Source organism: Anabrus simplex, chromosome 1 (assembly GCF_040414725.1).
Source record: "Anabrus simplex isolate iqAnaSimp1 chromosome 1, ASM4041472v1, whole genome shotgun sequence".
Taxonomy (NCBI): Eukaryota; Metazoa; Arthropoda; class Insecta; order Orthoptera; family Tettigoniidae; genus Anabrus; species Anabrus simplex.
In genome coordinates this window covers 978,635,685-978,653,580 of record NC_090265.1, presented here as the reverse complement: position 1 = coordinate 978,653,580, position 17,896 = coordinate 978,635,685, and positions in this window count along the sequence as shown.

The following is a 17,896-nucleotide window of genomic DNA, read 5'->3' as shown; positions in this document are numbered from 1 at the left end:
AATCCCACTGTCGGCAGCCCTGAAGATGGTTTTATGTGGTTTCCCATTTATAAACCAGGCAAATGCTGGAGCTGTACATTAATTAAGGCCATGGTCGCTACCTACCCTATCCTAGCCCTTTCCCATCCTTGCATTGGCAAAAACATTGGATGTGTTAGTGCGACATTAAACCATTAGTAATATAAAAAGTTAGGGGTAAAAGATCTCTATAGGACTACGTCCCAAACAAATAGCATTAAATATATATATAAGGTTGTATAACCTGCGGTTTGCTGACAATATTGTCTTCTTCGTTAAATCCACCATGGAGTTAAGAACACTGAAGAAGGAAAACAATGAATATAGTAAAGAGTTAGGCCTACAATCGAAACACAAAAAGAAAATTCAAGACAAGCAGCTCGGAAGAAGTAGTGACAACTTTGGAATATGTGGAAGAGTAACTTCGTCAGTCAGTAAATCAATCAATGATCTGCATTTAGGGCAGTCGCCCAGGTGGAAGATTCCCTATCAGTTGTTTCTTAAACATTTTCAAATAAGTTGGAAATTTTTCTAATGTTTCCCTTCATAAATTATTCCAGTCCCTTATTCTTAGAGTCCTATAAATTAATATTTCTCCGAATTCATCCTCTTGAATTCAAACTTCATCTTCATATTATGATCCTTCCTACTTTTAAAAGCTCTGCTCAAGCTTGTTCATCTGCTAATATCATTCCATGCCATCTCACCACTGACAGCTTGGAGCAATCTACTTAGTCATGCATCTCGTCTCCTTACTTCTAAGTCTTCCCAGCCCAAGGTTTGCAACATTTTTGCTGCATTACTTGTTTGTCGGAAATCACCAAGAACAAATCTTGCGACATTCCTTCGGAGCTTTTCCAGTTCTCGTATCACGTAATCCTGGTGTGGGTCCCATATGCTGGAACCATGCTCTAATTGGGGTCTTACCAGAGATTTTGCCCTCTCCTTTACATCCTTACTACAACCCCTAAATACCTTCATAACCCTGTGGGGAGATCTGTACCCTTTATTTAAAATCCCATTTATGCAATTATCCCAATGAAGATCTTTCCCTTCTTGTCACCATAAGACATATGTCTGTTGGTGCGACATAAAGCAAAAAAAAAATCTTTCCTTATATTAATACGTTGGTACTTACAGTTATCCTACCGGGCTAGTTGGCCATGTGGTTAGGGGCACGTGGCTGTGAACTTGCATCTGAGAGATAGTGGGTTCGAATCCCACTGTCGGCAGCACTGAAAATGGTTTTCCGTGGTTTCTAATTTTCACACCAGGCAAATGCTGGGGCTGTACCTTAATTAAGGCCATGGCTGCTTCCTTCCAACTCCTAGACCTTTCCTATTCCATTGTCGCCATAAGACCTATCTGTGTCGGAGTGACATAAAGCCACTAGCAAAAAGAAAACAAAAAACCCAGTTATCCTCATAAATAATTTTCACCCCATCAACACAGTAATTAAAACTGATAGGACTTTTCCTACTAGTGAAACTCACAACCTGACTTTTAACCCCACTTATCATCATACCATTGCCTGCTGTCTATCTCAAAACATTTTTGAGCTCTTTATGCAGTTGCTCACAATCTTATTACTCTATAGCCTTAGGTCATAGAACTGAAGATATATACATAGTATAACATCACCTGCAAAATACCTTATCTCTGACTGCAGATCATTGCACATATCATTTTTATACCTATGTATAAAAGAAAACATAAAGGTCCAACAATATTGCCTTGAGGAATTCCCCTCTTAATGATTACAGATCAGATAATGCCTCACCTACTCTAATTTTCCGAGTTCTGTTTTCTAGGAATATAGGCACCCATTCAGTTATGCTTTTGTCTAGTCCAATTGCACTCAGTTTTACCAGTAGTCTCCCATGATGTACCCTATCAAATGCTTTAGATTGGTCAGTCATGACATACTCCATTTGAACTCCTGAATCTATGATATCTGCTATATCTTGCTGGAATTCTACAAGTTGAGTTTGAATGGAATAACTTTCCTAAACCCAAACTGCCTTTGATCAAACCAGTTACTAATTTTGCAAACATGTCTAATATTATCAGAAAGAATGCTTTCCCAAAGCTTACGTACAACAAAGGTCAAACTGAATGGCCTGTCATTTTTGGCTTTATGTTTATCACCCTATCCTTGATACACGGGATCTATTATAACAATTCTCCATTCATTTGTATAGCTCCTTCATGCAAACAATAATCAAATAAGTACTCAGGTATGGTACTGTATTCCAACCCATTGATTTTAGTATATCTCCAGATATCTTATCAATTCCAGCTGCTTTTCTAGTTTTTAACTTTTGTATCTTGTTGTAAAAATGTTATCTTAGGTGAATTTCAGTACTTCATTAGTAATAGTCACCTTCTCAATCTGGACATTATCCTTGTAACCAACAATCATTACATACTACTGACAGAATACTTCTTTCTTCTGTAGATCCTCGCGTACACACTCCCCTTGTTCATTAATGATTACTGAAATATCCTTCTTTGAACCTGTTTCTGCCTTAAAGTACCTAAACATACCTAAACGATATGGAAAGGAACGTGATTGCAGTATGTGATCTCTGTTACCAAATGTCAACTGGGAAGGTAATGCAAATGATAGGAAGCATGACCAACAAATGGCAAAGAAGTTAATCTGGAAAGGACAGGTGAATCAGAAAGTGATGGAACCAAATAAAGGGAAGAATATTCTGAATATGGTGCTGGTAAAACAAGATGAGCTCTATAGAGAAACTGAAGTACTAGATGGTATTTGCGATCATGAAGCTGTTTTAGTCATAGTTAAAAATTAAGGTGATAGAAAGAAAAGTCATAAAACTAGGTTGTTTAAAACAATTGGTGAGTAATGTAAAAACAGAAATGTACCTTTAAAAGTGGTAAGGAGAGGTAAAGGCCTGCTATATTGTAACAGAGAAGTAAAGAAATTAAAGAGACTGAGACTAAGCAGGAGATGCAGGTTGGAAAGAAATAGATTTAGAAATAGTTGTGGAAGTAAGAAGAAACTGAAGGAACTTACTGAGGAAATTGAATCTGGCAAAGAAGACAGCTAAGGATAACATGATGGCAAGCACAACTGGCCGTCATAAGCATTTGCATTACCTTCCCAGTTGACATTTGGTAACTGAGATCGAATACTGCAGTCACGTTCCTTTCCGTATCGTTTCCCACATAGCAGCATTTGCGTTACCATTTCCAGGTCTGTACACTCCAAAACATAAAGTTGCCTTTTGTCAATAGAGATGAGCCTTACACCTAGAATTTCATGTTTGTCATCTTTAACTTGTTTGTAACAAATTAATTAACTAATTAAGTTGTTTCTTGTGCAGCGGTGTAATACTGTTACCATAAGATTTCTCTTTCAAGTAGATTATAAATTTATCTATATATATATATATATAAAATAAGAGTATTGTCTGTACATTGCTCAGAATTTGAAAATAATGGCATTTCTGTATCGGTCATGTCCATAGTAACAAGAAAATGCACTTTTTACTTTTCCGTAATTTCTGTCTGTCTATCTATCTGTCTGTATGTATGTACACGCATCACGAGAAAACGGTTGAAGAGAATTTAATGAAAATCGGCATGTGAAGTCGGGGGATGAGCCTCTACAATCTAGGCTGTAAATCATTTTACTCACGCTGAGTGAAATGGTAGTTTAGGGGAAGGCCTAAAATTGAATTCTCAACTATTTATGTTATTAGTGGTCGTATTTTAAAGAAAATGGGTATGCAAAGTTGGGGAATAAATTGCTACAATCTAGGCTGTCAATAATTGTATTCACGCTGAGTAAAATGGTAGTTTAGGGGAAGGCCTAAAATTTAATTCTAAAATATTGTTGTTATTATTAGTTCTATCTAGATGAAAATCGGTATGCAAAGTCAGGAAATAAGTCGCTATAGTCTAGGTTGTAAATGATTTTATTTACGCTGAGTGAAATGGTAGTTTAGGGGAAGGCCTAAAATGTAATTCTCAAATATTTCTTATTAGAAGTGTAGTCGATGAATGCTAGATAACTAAGGTTATATAGTATTAAATTTCCTATTATTCATGTCTTATACATTGTTACCGTACTGGCTATGATCACCAAGATATTAATGAATTTGAATTGTTGTTACTAAGTCCATATCAGCGCCGAGTAACGAGAAAATGGGTAAACAGTATTTAATGAAAATCGGTATGTAAAGTCGGAGAATAAGAAACTACAGTTTACGGTATAAAATATTTAACAAATCACAGAGTCGAAATAAAACTAAATGTGTAGGCCTACAATATAGAAAGCTCATAACACTAATCAACGATAACATTACATTGACCATTGTTTGTCGTGATGTGCTTTGTGTCTTCTGTTGCCCCTCATCTCCGGTAGATAGGATTACTGCTGCGTACAGAGTATTTGATTTCCGTCGCACCGACATCGATAGGTTTTATGGCGACGATGGGATAGGAAAGGGCTAGGAGTGACTTAGGCCTTAATTAAGGTACAGGCCCAACATTTGACTGGTGTGAAAGTAGGAAACCACGGAATACCATCTTCAGCGCTGCCGACAATAGGGTTCGAATCTACTATCTCTCGGTTGCAAGCTCACAGCTGCGCACCGCTAACCACACGGTCAACTCGCCCAGTCGGCCAGAGTGTAACAGCCTGCCTGAATATTGATGAGAAGTAGCTGGTGAGTTAGATAACTTTCTTCTTTAGCATACCATTCCCCTGGTTTAATTGTCTGATACTACTGGTATGTAACACACTGGATCATCTTAGCATTCGGGCTATTCAATCCCTACTCTGAGGTACTGATTGGAATGAACAGTGTGCATATTTAGCGGAATAATGACAGATGAGTGTTCATGGCTATCTGTGGCCTGGTCATACCAGGTCTGGAACTTTGGACTGTTAGATTGGCACCGCAATCTAACCGCAGCACTGTTCGTTAAAAGTGACAAAACGTGCGGCTTTCCATTTGATCGAATACGGTATTTTATATGATAGCATTGCTTTTAATCGCTACATTCATACTTACATTTTTGTAATGACCTATGTTGATTTCAGTTACGAAAACCACAAAGTCAGTCTTTCTGAGAATCCCGTAGCGAAGCACGGGTACATCAGCTAGTTTACTCTAAAGAGCTTAACAGTTATAAAATAAAATACATAAATTGTTCTCAAATATTTGATCAAATGAAACAATCGAGTAACGTGTAAGTGATGCTTCTCTGTAAAGAAAACAAAATAAATAGTGAAATTTTGTGACAAATGGACCTGTTTTTGAGAACAAAAATTATCAGAACAGGGTACATTATCAGAAAAGGCAGCTGTAATATTCTTGCGCAATATTTAGTCATTTTCTTAACTGTTGCAAAAACCTGTTATGCATGAATACATGTTGCAAAGTGAATTAGAATCTTCAGTGTTTTTTTTAGCTTGAAGTTGGAAATTCCTTGCTAATATACGTCCAGAACTCGACAAAGACAATTTGTTAAATTTACTTCTTAATCCTTGAGTCTTTCTTCCTCATTTACATTTAGAAATGATGGTCCAGTATTTTTTTGAAATGGATTTTTAATCCAGTCATATTCATCAAAACCATAAATGAAATCCCTTATGGTCTTACAGCTCTACGAAGTGACTGTTGCTCAGCTCCAAGGCCTGCAGGTTATGAGGTGATGTGTTGTTAGTGTGGCAAATCTTCTCGGTTGTCATGTAATATTAATAATCAGCTGACGCGTTTCGATCCTGTGACCAGGATCGTCTTCAGAGCAGTAACAAAGCATGTAATGGCAACTGTCACTCCATAGTAACCAGTCTCAAGATAGAGAGACCCTGTTATAAATGTAGTTCATTCCAGGCCCTTCAGAGTCATGGAGAGATGTTGATGAGTTAACTATGGAGGGTAGTCATGATCTACTTAGGCCTAGTATTTAGCCGTCACCTTTGTTAAAATTATTCGGGTGTTTAGCAATTTCTATCGCCTCACAAATGATTCTAAGAATAAAATGTTTCTCTTTATAAATGACAGAAGTTGCATCAAGAATGATTTGATGGTCATTATGTATGGCTGTTCTGCCACAGCAGAATTCTCTGGCTGGCAAAGACGTAAGTGCCTGCAGTGTTCTTTAACCCTTGTTGCTACTTTCCTACATGTTTGAGACATTGAGGAACTAGACTTCCAATTTTCTCCCCTTTCTTTCCCTTCACCCCCTCATTCTTCAAATGATTGTTCCTTCATGTTTGTTCTCATTTCGCTCGTCGTTTCGTCTAAGTCCAGCCGTTGCCTACGAGATATACAAGGCCGGGAAGTGGACCGATATAAATGCGGGTCGCAAGTAGTTTTACGAACGTCTGCTAGAGGTCTCGATATTGTGCTATGCTGCTCGCGCAAAATACATTCAATTAATAGTACCGTACATGTTGGATTTTAAAGACGTAAGAAACTACAAATAAGGAAGTTAGGACAACCTAAATGTGATTTAGAGTGGTTGAATGTAAAGTAAAGCACATTTAAATGATATTTGGAATATTTTAGGCGAAGTCAAGTGCAATAAGTAATGAAAGTAATACATTAAAATGACTTACCATGATCACTGCTCGTGTCACTCACATGTTTAAGATCTTCCAACTTACAGGCTTTGTCCTGAAAGTTCTTTTCCCAGCCAGGGCATCTGTTATTTGATGAGCTTCATTGTCCAGAATTGGTTTTAAAAGTTTTGTACCGAGTTCGATAGCTGCAGTCGCTTAAGTCCGGCCAGTATCCAGTATTCGGGAGATGGTGGGTTCGAACCCCATCGTCGGCAGCCCTGAAGATGGTTTTCCGTGGTTTCCCATTTTCACGCCAGGCAAATGCTGGAGCTATACCTTAATTAAGGCCACGGCCGCTTCCTTCCCATTCCTAGGCCTTTCCTATCCCATCGTCGCCATAAGACATATCTATGTCGGTGTGACGTAAAGCAAATAATGAGACTTACAAGCAGTGCTCTATGATCACACTCGTCACACTTCAATGCCTCAATGAACGTTGGAACAACAAAAACGTTAAGTTTTATAAACTAAATTCGTATTACCCAGATAGTGTAAGGAGTGACGCGTAAAATTCAACATATTTTTCAGAAAGTAAACAAATTTTCGGTAAAATTTCCGTACCCGGTGTGCGAAAGTCAGGTTAGAGATCCAAGATGGCGCGACGTCACGCAACACTAAGCAGGCTTGCCAACTTATGCATTGTTAGTGACAAGACCATTGGACTGGATTGGTTAGACCATTGGCCTGGTGGGAAGCAAAGGGGGTCTGGGGGCGAAAGCCCCCAGGTTAGAAGCCGCGGAGCGGCCCTTAGGCCTCTAGTATCCCGTGTGACAGCAAAGGGGGTCTGGGGGGGTAAGCAGGCTTGCCAACTTATGCATTGTTAGTGACAAGACCATTGGACTGGATTGGTTAGACCATTGGCCTGGTGGGAAGCAAAGGGGGTCTGGGGGCGTAAGCCCCGAGGTTAGAAGCTGCGGAGCGGCCCTTAGGCCTCTAGTATCCCGCGTGACAGCAAAGGGGAGGTTAGAAGCCGCGGAGCGGACCTTAGGCCTCTAGTATCCCGCGTGACAGCAAAGGGGAGGTTAGAAGCCGCGGAGCGGACCTTAGGACTCTAGTATCCCGCGTCATCGTTCGTCATATCACACGTCATTAGTAAGCTTACATTACACTTTGCGCGATATCTACCTTCCAACCCTCTATTTGTGTTATTCCATCCTTAATACTCGTTCCTTTAGTTGTTGTGTTCTATCGTCTGTCCTTCCCAATTGTAGACCCGTTCCGTATGTCAAAGTAGAAGACGCCAAGATGGGTCACTTCGGCGTGAAGATATAGTACCTTGTGTCCCCGTGCTTACTCCTATGTCTATTACAATCACACCCACAAGATGTAATTTTCCTCCCATACCAGTGATCTTTGTCCTGTGTGATAAAGTCTTTCTTAGTCACCATAACTAACTGTTTCTGAGTGTTCTACAGTGTTTCATTTACAAAGTATTGGAACTGGGTGTTAGTTATATACAGAGCCCAACCAAATATCAAGAAGAAAAGAAAGATCCCGCGTAACACCTCCATTGGTCTGGATAGGTTAGGGTAGGTTAGTGACAAGCAATAGGGATGTATAGAACTAGCACCGATGGAGCGCACTGCTGTTTTACTGGGTAAGCGCAATGCGCTCTTCATTTGTCTCCTGTGTACACATGCCGCTAAATATCCACGAATTTAAGTTGCTGAAATTGTTATGTTCGTGACTATGTCGAGCTGTTGCAGTGTTCCTCTTTGAAAATAACAGGGAAGCCCATTTTCATTTCACCAGTTTCCACAAAATAAAGAAATGAGGAAGAAATGGTTACATGCTATTAGAAGGAAAAATTTCGGTGAGAAGAATCTGACCGAAAGTATTAAAGGGTGTTCCCATTATTTTTAACCCGGTGACTTCACGAAAATTTTGTTGGGCAAGTGCGATTTACGAAGGGGAATAATTCCTATTTTCTACCGATAAACTGATTAGGCATTTTGATAACAACCATCGAATTTATGCGTTTGAATTTAAAGGTGAGAGAGCAAGATTAAAACCGGGCGCTGTTCCATCGCTTTTTCCGTCGACCACGAACACAACGAAAACAGTGAAGATGCCATACACCAAAAATTTGCCTGATTACCATGATAAGCCTACAATATCGGAATATGCAGAAATAACCTCCCTTGAAGTACGGGAAGAAATCGTGAATGCACCCGAAGAAGTGAATGTTACATTTGTGACTCCCATTTTCAAAGACACCAGCACTCAAAAAATTCTACAGGTAATCTGGTTGTTGAGCAAGCAATGCGTAATCGTGATGCCATATTGCTTTATACAGGGTTTGTAGACGTCCAACATCGTAATTTGGTGTTTGCTGTTCTGGGAGAAAACAGATATAATTTACAGATATTCCCTCCTCAACCCAGACTGTGTTTCTTCTTGACTGTTATGAAGCTTAAGGACAACAAATCTGACAAAGAACTAGGCCTTAAATTCGGAATCCATAAAACTACTGTTGGGAGAAATTTAATGTTTGGATTAATTTCATGTACTGCCAATTTAAAGAGTTGAACATTTGGCCTGATAGAGAAAATATCCTTGAAAACAGCCCCCTTGCTTTTAGACAGAAATGCCCCTCGACTAGAGTTATAACTGGTGCAATTGAGATTATACACAGCAAAACTTGTTCCAAGTAATAATAATAATAATAATAATAATAATAATAATAATAATAATAATAATAATAATAATAATAATAATAATAATAATAATAATGTTATTTGCTTTACGTCCCACTAACTACTTTTACTTTCTTCGGAGACGCCGAGGTGCCGGAATTTAGTCCCGCAGGAGTTCTTTTATGTGCCAGTAAATCTACCGACACAAGGCTGTCGTATTTGAGCACTTTCAAATACCACCGGACTGAGCCAGGATCGAACCTGCCAACTTGGGGTTAGAAGGCCAGCGCCTTAACCGTCTGAGCCACTCAGCCCGGCACTTGTTCCAAGGGCAAACATTCCACTTTCATAGGGCTAACTGGCCTCAACCGTTTGGTAGGGGGATGCTGAAAAGTTTATACATTTTGGCTGCATGTTTCTCAACATTGAATAATACCAGTCTTGGGCAAGTGCTCTAATGCGTCGCTTACAGCAGCAATATGCTTACAACATGCCTTGGGGCCTGCTCCAGCAAAACGTTCACACTCCCCTCCTTTAATATCACGAGGTGTCCGACTCGTTGGCTGAATGGTCAGCGTACTGGCCTTCGGTTCAGAGGGTCCCGGGTTCGATTCTCGGCCGGGTCGGGGTTTTAACCTTCATTGGTTAATTCCAGTGACCCGGGGGCTGGGTGTTTGTGCTGTCCCCAACATCCCTGCAACTCACACACCACACATAACACTATCCTCCACCACAATAACACGCAGTTACCTACACATGGCAGATGCCGCCCACCCTCATCGGAGGGTCTGCCTTACAAGGGCTGCACTCGGCTAGAAATAGCCACACGAAATTATTATTATTATTATATCACGAGGTAATCCTAAAATAAACTTCACATCACGGATTTCACAGCACTGCATTTTAGAATTTCAACCTTTTATAAACAAAACAAACTTTCCACTGAAAAGTCTGTATCCAACATAACACAATGATTTGTAGTTGGAAAAAGATAGTCCATCTATTTCCGATTTTGTAAATTCGAAATAATCCATCAGATGGAAATTTGTGATAGTGATCTTCACCTTATGGCTGATGGTCAAATATTCAAAGGAACCGGCACTGGGAAACTCGAGAATATTTACATGCTTTTGGTGGTGTACAGAGGCTGTATTTGCAGTTTCATGTAAGCCATCAACCTTAAAAAATACACGAATCGAAGTCTATAAGCAAGGGGAGCAAGTGGATGTTTAAATAGCTATTTACGATTTAAGTCTTGTGGAGGTATATTTATATATTTATCAATGTACAATACTCAAGTAATTGTTATCTTAAGGAAAAGGCATGCTGACTCCTATCTAATTACCGCTGTACCGGTACTAATTCTTCCTTCCTCCCGCTAGTTTTAGCGTTTCTGGTCCGTAGCTCATTTTGCAGCTATTCAAGGCTTAAACGCTGAAAATCGTCCGTAATATACCAGGGGATATACCTATACAATTAATTAATATAGTCTTGTAGTAAAACTAGAGAAGATACAATCGGCTTTAGCTCAGAAAAGTCGGTCACATTCTACACATTACTCGCAGCCACTGCCTGCTCGATCTGCATCCGATGGCTGCTTATGTTGCCTGCTCATTACAACATTTTAACATGGCACTAAATGAAACACTTCGTTTACAAACACCCACAGCAGGTGGCAGCACCAACCGGCTCCTGAACTGTCGGAATGAAATGGCGGGAAATAGGGTAGTACTGTATTGGTTTACGGTGAAAATGGTCTACTGCTGCGTGCCTTTCTGCAAATAAAAGAAAGGGAAACCAGAATGCCGTGGTATTTCATTCCATGACACGGGCTTTTTCAGGAGATCCAGTTGAAGCCATGTTTAGTTCTATAAGAATGGGAGGAGGGTGCAATGACATGACTGACTCCCGGACTACTCGGAATTCTATAAAGATAATTCTGAAATCCGGTATTTTAATGTCCACCGATGGTGCTAACGTTATCCATAAGCAAAATTCAAAATTTTCTGCCTCAGTATCCTCTCCCGTACTTGACGAAACAGAACCAGTGATGCCCGCTGAGTATGTACTTGATTTACTGGAAGATGTTCGTGAGCCCCCTGAGTCGGTGTGTGTCACTTTCGAAACTGCTTCCCATGCATTAGTGTGTGGTTATTTAGTGCGTTTAATCGAAGAAAAAACAATGCAGCACGTGCTTGAGTAACGTTTCCACCTCAGTTAATGCATCCCCGTTGATGAACTTAATCAGACAGTCCCCAGCAACGATTTATTGACCTAATTATGGGGCTACAGAAATTTGTTGAGACGGCTCTACCGTACTGCAAGAAATCTGCAAATCTGCTCCAGTCTATAAAAACTATGTTCTACCCTCTTTGTGCCACTGTAAGATTTTAAAGGGTTTTAGTAACAGTAAGCACCAGGAACTTGTGGTGACCAAATTCGTGAAACTTCTACCTATAATGTAGGGAAGTACCATACAGACAAAGTGTCCAGGTTTTCTTGTTCGTCGAAATCTCTTTCTCGAAAAGTCCTGAAGCTATCACTCCCTAGAGCACCACTTTATGCGTACAATTCTTTAATATTTCTGTTACTTTCAGATTTTAAATTTTGCTTGTATGCTTATCTATCAGTATTCACGCGATAACTGAGTACGTCTGGTGCTGCGATCTAGCGGCAGATTGTTTGTAAGTCGTGTTACACGTTTGAATATGCTTGCTTGCTTGCTTGCTTGCTTGCTAATACTTATGGGCTGTGTCTACGACATTTCACCCAGTCAATACTCCCTTACTTATGACATAGAACGAGTACTGACGAACACTTCCGATCAAGAATATATGTTTGATCTTGCAAGTAGGTTACACAAACACTATTTTTCACTATATCACATAATAATCCTAGTTTGCTACATAACACTGATCCCATAAGAGAAACTTCCGTTCTTGCAAACACACTTCTTCTATAGTGTCACACACTCTGATAAACCGACATAGTACTCTCAAGGAATACTCTAATGATATGAGGAATCACTCAAATGGAACCATCAAACACATGAGAACATCTCACCATATATTGTTGACAGAATTATAACACGATATTTGCTTCACCCAGAAACAAATTTAGAACTCTAATAATCTCTACGGTAGGATTACATAGCAAACAAGAAACACTGGTTGGAAATACCTGCTAGAGTCGCGTGAGATTAGTCATAAGTTTTTTACGTGAGTTGTCATATAAAGAACATTCAAATATGATGTGGTTTGGGTCTCCATTAGTAATATTTGTACCACACGAACAGTTTGTATCCTGCGTTAAATGGAAACGAGATCTATATTGTGGGGTAAGGGCATGATTAAACCGTAACCGAATGATGTTAATAATATGTCGTCTAAAATAGGATCCTCGAATAAACCATGGTTTAACCGGAATTGTTGGTTGTAAATGATAATAAAAGTTACCTTTGACTTGTGCAGTCTGTCGCCTGTAATTCTGCCATTCTTTACGACCAGCTTGTCGAATAGCAACTACATAATCAGAAGAAGGAACAATATTGTTAGTATTAGGAACAGGGAGACGAGAAGCTTGTTTTGCAAGACAATCTACTTGTTCATTTCCTAAGATACCCATATGTCCTGGTACCCATACTAATGTTATATAAATATCGAAATTGTCAAGCATATAGAGGAGACTCTTGACATTGTATACATACCAATTATAGGATAACCCGTACGAGACCAACGACTGTAATGCACTCAGCGAATCCGTATATATCGTAACTCTCGTATAGCCCTGACGCTGAACAAAAAGTAAAGCCTGCTGTATAGCGAATAGCTCCGCAGTAAAAATCGAACAGTCACTAGGTAAACCATATTGTTTTTTGACATTTAGAGAAGGTATATAATAAGCGGCCCCAACTCCAGTAATATTCTTGGCCCCATCTGTAAATATGTTTAAGCTTTGCGCGATACCGGAAAGTTTCACTCTTTTAATAGGACGATTCTCTGTCTCCTGCAAACAAATAACGCTAGTATAGCTACTACGTGTAGACCATATTATCGGAGGCTTAAAATAAGGAACCGGATAGGGTAAAGTATAGGGCATTAAGTTAACACTGTGTATTAATGTATGCTGTTTCGACTTCAATGTGGTGAAAGCATGATACAAAACTGGCAATCGTCGCAAACCCTGACGCCGTAAGGAATAATACTCCGAGAGTAGCTGTAACTTCGGAATTAAAGGATGACTTGTCAGAGAAAATTTCTTGATTAAATATTGCGTAGCAAGTATTTTTCTACGCACATGTAAAGGAGCTTCGCAAGATTCGACTAAAAGTGCATTTGTAGGTGTTGACTTCAAAGCTCCAATACATGAGCGTATTGCTTTATATTGACAGATGTTAAGAGTATTCAAGTTCGTATCCGATGCCAAGTCAAAAATATGTGATCCGTAGTCCAATATCGCTCTAATAGTAGTTTTATACAAGGATAGCGCCACAACTGGATCTGCTCCCCATTGCCTACGGGTTACAGCTTGTATTATCTGAATATACCTGTCGCTTTTCGAACGCAAATATAAAAAAAATGTTGTTTCCATGTAAGTTTCTGATCGATAACTAACCCAAGATATTTATGGTGACTAACTACGGGGATTTCATACTGATCAAAGGAAAGTGGTGATCGGTCATAGGTTCGGTGATGTGTAAATATCATCGCTCGACATTTCGCTATAGAAAGATTCAACCCATGGGCTTCTAACCATGTTCTGGCTTCGTGAAGCGTGTAGATAATATGTTGCCTACAAAGCTGTAAATTTTCATGCGTATAATAAAGCAAAAAATCGTCAGCATACGCCTGTATTCGAGCATGACGGAGAATTACCGTTTCGAAATCCTTCATGAAAAGAGCGAAAGGAATACCACTTAGAATATCGCCCTGCGGCAAACCATTACTTACCTGCCGGGGTTGGATTGAATAATGTGACGATTTAAATCTCAGTGTTCGATATGTAAGAAGTTGTCTGAGAATAATAATAAACCCTCAGGAATCTTAAGAGTTGCAAGCTTTTCCCATAGTATGTTCAAAGGTACGGAATCATAAGTCCGCTGAATATCAAGGAAAACCGCTATGGTACTATATTTTCTGTGACGGGATAATAACAAGTCTATAACAAAACTATTAAATGCATCATATGTACTACGTCCCTTAAAAAAGGCATATTGATATCGAGGCGTCAAGTTATAGTATTCCATTACCCATATAATCCTTCGAAGTAAGATCTTTAAAAAGACTTTACGGAGGCACGAACCTAGCACTATACCGCGATAATTATTAGCGTCAGTGGGTAATTGCTTATTTTTAAGAATAGGAATCAGAAAAAAATCATTCGAATTAACTGGGGTACTGTAAGTGCGAAAAATGTCATTGTACATGTTTAATAATACCTTCTTGGCCCTAAGAGGTAATAATTTAAGCATCTGATATGATACATTATCTGGACCGGGGAATGAATTCGAACACGATTGTAGAACTGCCTCTAATTCCTGATAATCGCATAGTTGTAACAATACGGAAAAACTTGCATCTTGTGTGTCGTGTGAATGAACATACTGTGATACGACATAGTCTGGCGTCTCTCGAACAAAAAAATCGGACAAGACCTGACCTGGGATAGTCATGGCAGGGGAATGTTGCGTAACTCTTGTGATTGTCCTAATGGCATTCCACAAGGCTGCGATTGGAACCTGACACGTGAAGGACGATATAAACTCCCTCCAAGCGACACGACGTTTTTTATGAAAAATTCTGCGAGTCTGAGCTATGTGTCTTTTGAGCCGAAAGTAATTTTCAGATGTGGCTTGCTGCCTGTATTGTCGGAAAAGCACCTTACGGGTTTGAATCAGTAAATGACATTCCTCATCCCACCATTTAACATTCGTAGGTTTCCTAGAAGATAAAGGAGATGTGGCGATGATGGGGTGGTGAAGATTAATATAATCTGTTAAAATCTGAAGTAAAGTTTGATATGAAAAAATATTGTCCGGTATTTTTTGCAACGCATCCTCATTGTAAGAGGCATATATTTGCGGTTTAAATCTCCGCAACGAACGAACCGTGTTATTGTGAACTGTATGCGTCGGTGAAGAAATAGGTCGGCCTACACCATATGAAATAGCAATGGGAAAATGATCACTTGAGTAAGTATCACTTAAAGTGTGCCATGTAGTGATAGACACCATACTACGCCTACACAATGTTAAATGTACTGCGCTAGGAGGGGCAGAAGGCGCAGTCAATCGCGTAGGAGAGCCATCATTCAAAATAGCAAATGAATGGTTGTTTCCTGCATTAAGGAACTGCGTACCTTGAGGTGTGTCCAAATTTCCTCCCCACACCGTATGGTGAATATTAAAATCTCCAAATATAAAAACATATGGTTCTGTAGTAAATTGCTGGAAAAATTGATCCCATTGTCTCTCATTAATGGAAACGTCAGGTGGACAATAGATGTTCACAAGCAAAATATGCATATAATATAATCCTAGAACATATGTATGGGGTATGGCCTGAATATTCGAATGAATTCTATATGTCACTGAAGAGTGTACCAAAAAGGCAACCCCACCATAACCGGGGCCATCATCACGCAAAACCTTTATAATTAGGATACGCGATGCGAGTAGCAGGATCAAACCAAGTTTCTTGTATAGCTAAAAATTGAGGTACGGTTTCCTGAATCAATTTAAAGAGCTCATGACGTTTGTTCATGAGACTTCTAGAGTTCCATTGAGTGATTCTGATCATAGAATTGAATGAAACTGCAAATTTTGTCTCTTAACTGGTATACATTATGAGCTAACGCTGGGTGATCACCCAACAATTGCACCAATTGATGAATAGATTGATAAAGGCCATTTTGGAGATGGTCTCTTTGGCTATGAAATGATGAAAGCGGTTGCGCAATTGGAGCGCTACTAGTGGCAGCAGGCTCGTCCAAAGATGCCTCCATCCTCTGGCTTGCGCCATTGGAAAAAGTTGTAACTCGTGAAGTAACCATCTCCGTACGGGGAATCTCTCGAACCAAATTATAATAACCATCCCGATCATATCCTGGGGCTGGTACTGGTCTAGGTGATTTCAAAATTACTTGCGTAAATTTTCTCTTACGGGGATTTTCCTGTGTAGGAGTCGGCTCCTCCCTAGTTAAAGGGGGAAAATTTTGGGAATTGTCCACAACATTATATTCAATAGGTTGAACTTTCTGTACAGCGTCCTTGAAAGATAAGTTCTGATTGCTCATGATCTTTTTAATACGGACTTGCTGCTGGTGAACTGGACAGTCAACGGCTCCAGTTGAATGGGTGCCACGACAATGCACACATTGCAGGAATGTTTCTGTACAGTTCGCCGTAGTATGATGCAATGCACATTTCCCACACCTTGGACTTGTGGCCCTGCAATGTTTATCAACGTGACCGTACCGTTGGCATTTTTTACAGAGGATTGGAGCAAAAACATATGGTTCCACCTCTAAATGTACCTAATATAATGACACATACTGTGGGAGTTTCTGCGCCCGAAAACCACCTTTATAGATCCCGTGGGGACATACTGAGTTCCTTCCTCGCTAACAATTCTACGGTTCAAACGCCATACTGATTTTATGGCCGCCGTAGACTTTAAGTGTTTTAATATAGTAGCCTCATTTAACGTCTTCTCTACTCCTCTGATAACTCCTACACGCAATACATTGGAGCTCGGTATGTATGCCCGGAGCTTAAGCTCAACTAATAAAGGGTGTTTCAAAAATGAATTCGCTTGCACGGCATATACAAATTCTATTTGTACTCTATTTCGACCCTTGCGGGCCACGGATTTAATTCCTGGAATATTGTTCTCATAGAAAGTTCTACCCAAGGTCATGGGGTGCATGTTACCAACATTGCCTGATGCCGTGGACTCTACAAAAATAATGAAGGGTCCATAATGAGTACTAGGGTAAAGTTCCTGAGACTCAGTCTTCGAAACCGTAGCACCAGCCTCATTATTCACACACGCATCTGCAGTATTAATATTGTTCAATGTACCGCTATTCTCACTTAAATTACCATCCGCATCTTGTTCCATTTGAACTGTTTCTTCCCGAGCAACTGTGAGGGTTGAAGGATCCGGAGACTCCTCGCCACCACTTTGCTCCCCCATAGTTACAACTTACACTCGTAGAATCACTCTTCAATACCGTCCCCGCTACCTCGTCACAGCGACTGTCCACTCAACTGCACACTATCACTGCTAAGAGGGAACACACGTTTGAATATGGAATGAGCAGGCAGTATAAGCAGCCATCGGATGCAGATCGAGCAGGCATTGCTCGCAGCTAACTGGGATAAACATAAGACGATCGCCTTGCGCTTACCCAGTATTACACGAGCGCTATCTGGCGCGAACTTTCTCTGCCTACATCCCTATTGGTTTGGATAGGTTAGGGTAGCAGCGCATTCTATGCAACACAGTGTTCAGCACTTTAATTCATAAACAATGACTTACCTTAACGTGGGGGATACAGCGTGCTCGCTGCGAGAAGAAATTCGTGGATTCGTTCTCCGCGAGGGAAGGTGTATTTAAATAGATGTTCCGATAGGTAG